The following is an 8,091-nucleotide window of genomic DNA, read 5'->3' on the forward strand; positions in this document are numbered from 1 at the left end:
AGAGAAATGTACAATCATTTCCTTTCAAACTATTATAAAACATTATGTTAAATTGTCAAATTAAAGAGGCCCTTTTCTGCTTTGTTTGTATGCAACCCAAGAAGACACCAGGCTCAATAGAGGTCCTTCTGGAGGCATCTCACACAGCAGACTAGGACAGAGTGTACGGTTTTCTCCACATAGCTCACCCTAATATACATGCTACTGTACATACCATTTTCTTTTCAAGTTATATACTGTCTATACACAACATGTATTTGTATTTATATTCTGGATTCTGACACTGCTCACTCTAATATATCTACATGGAGTGTTAATTGGACTTGTTCTGACATTTCTTGATTCATTGTTTTATTTTATTTGTGTATTAGTATTGTATTTGCTAGACATTCGACTGAACTGTTAGAACTAGTAACATAAGCATTTCACTGCACCTGCTACAACACCTGCAAATCTGTGTACGTGACCAATAAACTTTGATTTGATTTTGATTAGATTAACCTTATAACATTTAGAGGACCAGTGATGTTGTCTCTAAATTCAATTTAGAAAGCCCATAGTTCAAATTTTCACAATTGATGATACTGTACTGTCTGATACCAAACTGACAATTGATGTAATAAATATACAAGCACATTACTGAGTAGCTCCAATGGTCCTTCAGGGATATTTACAAAGCTGTTCATCACAGCCTCCATTCAGTAGTAATGCAAGTCACAGCTAAGTAATATGCCTCTTCAAATTGGTTTTACTCTGCTGATTATGGAGCCCCATAATGATGCAGACTGTTATAAGCATGTTACGAGCCCTTATGATGTCTTATTATGCAGCTTATAATATGTTATATACAGTCTTTACCAAGTGGCAGAAGCCTATAGCCAACAAACAGACATGGCAATTGTCCTCCTTTGGTAAATGTAGGGTAGGTGTTCAACCAAACAGTCTGTTGCCAAGGAGCCCACATTAATTAACCGAGGCCTTCCTATATTTTAATGGAGTTAGAAAATTACCTGTGCTTAATACAAATAAATACCCAGGATACTAGAAAACAGCCCACAGCAAGGACACTAAACAAACCTGGGGTGTATTCAATTAGGTGAAACGTTCAGAATATTGCAGAGAGAAATGCATTTGATAGAGCTGCACATGCTGTAACGTTGCACCCAGCTGAACCGACCCTTGGTATTTAGAAACATAGTAAAAGGAGACTGGTCTGTTTCACCATGTTCTGTAGTAGAACACTGGATTTCTCAAGGTCAGTTTTCACTAATCTATCCAAAGTCAAACTACTTGCACTGCGTTTAAACACTATTTCTGTGGTTAGTTACAAAACAGTTTTAGGAATAACAGCCTGCCAATCAATCCAATGTCAAAGAAAAGAGCAACATATTGACTGACCTGTGTAGTTTGGTGAGGGAACCACTGCTGTGCATAACCCGCTATTGATCTACTCTGATGAGCTAGGTTACAGCATGTAGCCAATTCCACTATTTCACCATCTAGCCAAGCTCACATCCCACACACACACACACACACACACACACACACACACACACACACACACACACACACACACACACACACACACACACACACACACACACACACACACACACACACACACACACACACACACACACACAGTCATTTAATCAACTGTTACCCTTAGACTAATCCAATTACAACTTGTTAGTAACACCGACAATGGACTGTTGCAATATTATTATTGTAATAACTCTGAGAGATAATTAGACGTTTTGCAAAGGGAGCAACTGAGAATAACGATGCAACAGAAACAGCTAGAGGGAAGGAGACCAAGTAGATTTATTTTTAAATCAATGTGAACGAACAATGATAATATATTGCAAATATTGTCTAAGACAAAAAGAAAGAAGACTTCAAGTGGCATGGAAATGAACATATCTCTATCATGAAAAAAAAGTTAAGCATCTCACAATTGTACTATGAGTCTAATATGTTAGCTAATCCTATTGTGAATGATGTATCTTAGTAGCAATATCACAAATTTTAGGGTGTTTTCACACTTGGTCACATTCAGCCAATTTTTGTAAACCCAAATTTGTTGTGCAGTGTGAACACTCCAAAAGGAACTCAGACCACTTAAAAGAGCCCCCGAAGCGAACCGAACTGAGACCATCTCAAGAGGTGGTCTGAGTTCGGTTCGCTTTAATTCCAAGGTCCGGCTCACTTTTTTAAGGGAATATGTACACAAAGTTCTCCAGGTTGGCTTGACATTATGCAACACCGTTTCCCCTGCCATAACACCTCACATTGGTTCTGCAAAAGTGAGAAGATGATCAGTCAGATTCGCGGAAAAAACGTATGTGTAGCGTTTTGTACTGACAAGATGTTTCTGATTATTTGTTTGCAATATGTGATCTATAGGCTAAGAGTACTTCATATGCTGTTTATTTGATTGTGGGGTTTGAATAGTGTGAGAAGACAACAATATTTGGTGATCAACACAAAATAGGGTACAAATTAACGCTAGCTCTTAAAGGGGCAGTAGCCTACATTGGGTGTAAAATGTTCAATTACAGCATTGTTTAATCTGCAATTATTACTTATTTTTCTGTTACCAAGCATATGTGCATGTTAATATTATCTTCTGATTATAATTCGTATGTATTGTCTTTGAACTAAATGCAATCTATTTGTCATAAGCGTCGTAAGGATTGGACCAAAACGCAGCGGGTAAAGTGCTCATCTTCTTTCTTTATTAAAGAAAACACTTAAACAAAATAAACTGACGACGAAAACAGTCCAGTAAGGTGCACAGACTATACTGGAAACAACCACCCACAAAACACAAGTGAAAACAAAGCCAACTAAATATGGCCTCCAATTGGAGACAACGACAACCAGCTGCCTCTAATTGGAGGTCATTGCCAAAAACCCAACATAGAAATAGAAAACTAGATATACACATAGAAATAGAAAATATATAACATAAACCAAAAAACACCGAAACACACAAAACAAACACCCCCTGCCACGCCCTGACCAAACTACAATGACAAATAACCCCTTTTACTGGTCAGGACGTGACAGTACCCCCCCCCCCCAAAGGTGCAGACCCCGAATGCACCTCAAAAACAAAACCCCCCACAAAACAACCCCAAACTTAAAGGGAGGGAAGGGAGGTTGGCCACCGTCAACAACGGTCCCTGTGCTACACCCCCCCCCCCCCCCCCCAATCCTCCCACTACGGAGGTGGCTCTGGCTCTGGGCGTAGCTCCCGTTCTGTAGACTCTAGGCTGGGGAGCGTCGCTGGAGCCTCCTGGCTGAGGAGCGTCACTGGAGACTCCGGGCTGAGGAGCGTCGCTGGAGACTCCGGGCTGAGGAGCGTCGCTGGAGACTCCGGGCTGAGGAGCGTCGCTGGCGACTCCGGGCTGAGGAGCGTCGCTGGAGACTCCGGGCTGAGGAGCGTCGCTGGAGGCTCCGAGCTGAGGAGCGTCGCTGGAGGCTCCGGGCTGAGGAGCGTCGCTGGAGGCTCCGGGCTGAGGAGCGTCGCTGGAGGCTCAGGGCTGAGGAGCGTCGCTGGAGGCTCAGGGCTGAGGAGCATCGCTGGAGGCTCAGGGCTGAGGAGCGTCGCTGGAGGCTCAGGGCTGAGGAGCGTCGCTGGAGACCGAGTGCTCACAGCAGGCACTGGCTGTACCGGGTTATGGAGGCGCACTGGAGGGTAAGTGCGGGGAGCAAGAACAGGACGCACTGGACTGGGCAGGTGCACTGGAAGCCTGGTGTGTGGGGCTGGCTTTGGAGGCACCAGACTAGTAACACGCACCTCAGGGCTAGTGCGGGGAGCAGGAACAGGACGGACTGGACTGGGCAGGCGCACTAGAGGCCTGATGTGTGGGACTGGCTTTGGAGGCGCCAGACTAGTAACACGCACCTCAGGGCTAGTGCGGGGAGCAGGAACAGGACGTACTGGACTGGGCAGGCGCACTAGAGGCCTGATGCGTGGGGCTGGCTTTGAAGGCGCCAGACTAGTGACGAGCACCTCAGGGCTAGTGCGGGGAGCAGGAACAGGACGTACTGGACTGGGCAGGCGCACTAGAGGCCTGATGCGTGGGGCTGGCTTTGGAGGCACCAGCCTAGTAACACGCCCATCAGGGCTAGTGCGAGGAGCAGGAACAGGGTAAACTGGACCGAGGAGATGCACTGGTGGCCAGATGCGCTGCGCCGGCGCACTTCTCCCTGGCTGCCGGCCAACTCTCGCCCGGCCACGCTGCGGAGCCCTTATTGACCGCACCGGACTGTGCATGCGTTTGGGCGACACAGTGCGTATCTCCGCATAACAAGGTGCTTGCTTGATCCGTTGCTCCCCATAATAAGCATGGGGAGTTGGCTCAGGTCTCTATCCTGACTCTGCCCAACTCCCCGTGTGCCCCCCCCAATTTTTTGGGGGGGGATGCCTCTCGGCCTCATGTAGCTCCCTAAGTTTCCTCTCCCAGAAACGTCGTTCTGCCCTTGCTGCCTCCACTTCTTCCCATGGACGGCGATTCAATCCCTTTTGGATCTCCTCCCATGTCCAGGATCCCTTGCCGTCCAATATTTGCTCCCATGTGCATTCTTGCTGCTCCTTCTTCCGCTGCTTGGTCCTCTTTTGGTGGGTGGTTCTGTCATAGACGTCATAAGGATTGGACCAAGGCGCAGCGGGTAAAGTGCTCATCTTCTTTCTTTATTAAAGAAAACACTTAAACAAAATAAACTGACGACGAAAACAGTCCAGTAAGGTGCACAGACTATACTGGAAACAACCACCCACAAAACACAAGTGAAAACAAACCCAACTAAATATGGCCTCCAATTAGAGACAACGACATCCAGCTGCCTCTAATTGAGGCTCATTGCCAAAAACCCAACATAGAAATAGAAAACTAGATATACACATAGAAATAGAAAATATAGAACATAAACCAAAAACACCGAAACACACAAAACAAACACCCCCTGCCACGCCCTGACCAAACTACAATAACAAATAACCCCTTTTACTGGTCAGGACGTGACACTATTAGCATCCAAATTGTAAATACAGTTGAAGTCGGAAGTTTACATACACCTTCGTTTTCACAATTCCTGACATTTAATCCTGGTAAAAATTCCCTGTCTTAGGTCAGTTAGAATCACCACTTTATTTCAAGAATGTGAAATGTCAGAATAATAGTAGAGAGAATGATTTATTTCAGCTTCTTTTCTTTCATCACATTCCCAGTGGGTCAAAAGTTTACATAAACTCAATTAGTATTTGGTAGCATTGCCTTTAAATTGTTTAACTTCGGTCAAATATTTCGGGTAGCCTTCCACAAGCTCCCCACAATAAGTTGGGTGAATTTTGGCCCATTCCTCCTGACAGAGCTGGTGTAACTGAGTCAGGTTTGTAGGCCTCCTTGCTCGCATACTCTTTTTCAGTTCTGCCCACAAATTTTCTGTAGGATTAAGGTCAGGACTTTGTGATGGTCACTCCAATACCTTGACTTTGTTGTCCTTAAGCCATTTTGCCACAACTTTGGAAGTATGCTTGGAGTCATTGTACATTTGGAAGACTCATTTGTGACCAAGCTTTAACTTCCTGACTGATGTCTTGAGATGTTGCTTCAATATATCCACATAGCTTCCCTTCCTCATGATGCCATCTATTTTGTGAAGCGCACCAGTCCCTCCTGCAGCAAAGCACCCCCACAACATGTTGCTGCCACTCCTGTGGTTCACGGTTGGGATGGTGTTCTTCGGCTTGCAAGCCTCCCCCTTTTTCCTCCAAACATACCTATGGTCATTATGGCCAAACAGTTCTATTTCTATTTCATCAGACCAGAGGACATTTCTCCAAAAAGTGCGATATTTGTCCCCATGTGCAGCTGCAAACCGTAGTCTGGCTTTTTTATGGCGGTTTTGGAGCAGTGGCTTCTTCCTTGCTGAGCGGCCTTTCAGGTTATGTCGATATAGGACTCGTTTTACTGTGGATACTGATACTTTTGTTCCTGTTTCCTCCAGCATCTTCACAAGGTCCTTTGCTGTTGTTCTGGGATTGATTTGCACTTTTCGCACCAAAGTACGTTCATCTCTAGGAGACAGAACGCGTCTCCTTCCTGAGCAGTATGACGCCGCCTGGTCCCATGGTGTTTATAATTGCGTACTATTGTTTGTACAGATGAACATGGTACCTTCAGGCATTTGGAAATTGCTCCAAAGGATGAACCAGACTTGTGGAGGTGTACCATTTCTTTCTGAGATCTTGGCTGATTTCTTTTGATTTTCCCATGATGTCAAGCAAAGAGGCACTGAGTTTGAAGGTAGGCCTTGAAATACATCCACAGGTACACCTCCAATTGACTCAAATGATGTCAATTAGCCTATCAGAAGCTTCTAAAGCCATGGCATAATTTTCTGGAATTTTCGAAGCTGTTTAAAGGCACAGTCAACTTAGTGTATGTAAACTTCTGACCCACTGGATTTGTGATACAGTGAATTATAAGTGAAATAATCTGTCTGTAAACAATTGTTGGAGAATTTACTTGTGTCATGCACAAAGTAGATGTCCTAACCGACTTGCCAAAACTATAGTTTGTTAAAAAGAAATGTGTAGAGTGGTTGAAAAACGAGTTTAAATGACTCCAACCTAAGTGTATGTAAACTTCCGACTTCAACTGTAGGTATATCTAGCTGTCTGATAACACATTCTGATGGAATGTCTTTTCCTGCACTTCGTAAAAACCCAGAGTGCATTGAGTGAATGTTGGTAAAAGATCTTGATTCCTTTCACAGCAATGTGAATGCAAAGATAACTCAGACCACAAAATAGGTGAGGTGAACTAGCAAAAGAGTTGAGTCCTCAGTCAAAGGCAAGGGCAGTGTGAATTACTCTTTTTTTACCCCAGAGTTCACTTTAAAGAGGACTGAGATCGCTTCATTTAAGGAGGACTATATGTGAAAAAGCCCTAACCTGTTTGTCTGGTTGAAATTCAAACAGCTCCTGCACTCAGAAATAAAGGTTTAGATTAGTTCCTAAAGGGGCACAAACACTTGTCACTGTAGTGGTACCCTGCAAGTTACGTCCCTTGCACCTTTAGTTATAGGTACATAATTGTACCCTGGCAGTTTGCACCTTAATAGAGACAATAGTGTACATTAGGGGACAAGATAGTACAGGTAGAAAAGCTTACCTTCAGAAAAGGTACAAATTTGACTTTTTAGGGTGCCACCACTGTGATGAAGCTGTGTGTTCCTTTTAAGTGGCAAAAAAATTACCTCGAAAAAGGTTTTGGGGTGTTGCTTTAACACTGTAGGGTGTAAAGCCTTATTTGCATATTTCCCAGGGTGCCTTTCACACACATTTTTGAGTTACCAGTACCACCCATACGACTGTGTGCTAGTGATAGAGATATAGTTGTAGCATTCAATGGCTTTCAGTCCTGTAGAGTGCCTAAATTAACATTTTATCATTGAAATTAAACTCTTTATGACAATACATTACATATATCATAAGGCGATAATTTGACAGCCTAGTTTTACCGCAACACAGTGGTCTGAAACTCCTGGTTTGCAGGCCACATTAGGCAAGTCACATTATGCTGGCTTGCAAAGTGATATGTATTTCCTATTTGAATCCAGGTAAAGTTAGAATATCCATGAATGTTAACTTTTAATCACCTGCATTCTGCATTTATAATGACTGCCAAGGTAGGGAAAAATTATAAATGAGACTACGTAAACCATCTAAATGGGAACAACCATCTCAGTAATGGGTGCAATCATTCCAAATACTAACAGATTGGATTAGTTTAGAAAAATGTATGATATTTATCTTTGTGTAGCATAAGATCAATCAATCAATGTGCATGCAAAAACACATATTGAAACAAACAAACAAAAATCGACCTGCAATAGAGTATGCTGGGAAATATGATAATGATGGGCGTGGTTTTTGAGAGTGTGTGATGATTGTCCCTTTATATTCAAAATATTGGGTACAAAAATGTACCATTATAGTAGATTGTCCACACATGTACCCTAAAAGGTACCGAACAGTAGGCCTACCATGTAAGATTATATCTGTACCTTTGAAGA

This window comes from Salmo salar, chromosome 09 (genome assembly GCF_965601325.2).
Source record: "Salmo salar chromosome 09, fSalSal1, whole genome shotgun sequence".
Taxonomy (NCBI): domain Eukaryota; kingdom Metazoa; phylum Chordata; class Actinopteri; order Salmoniformes; family Salmonidae; genus Salmo; species Salmo salar.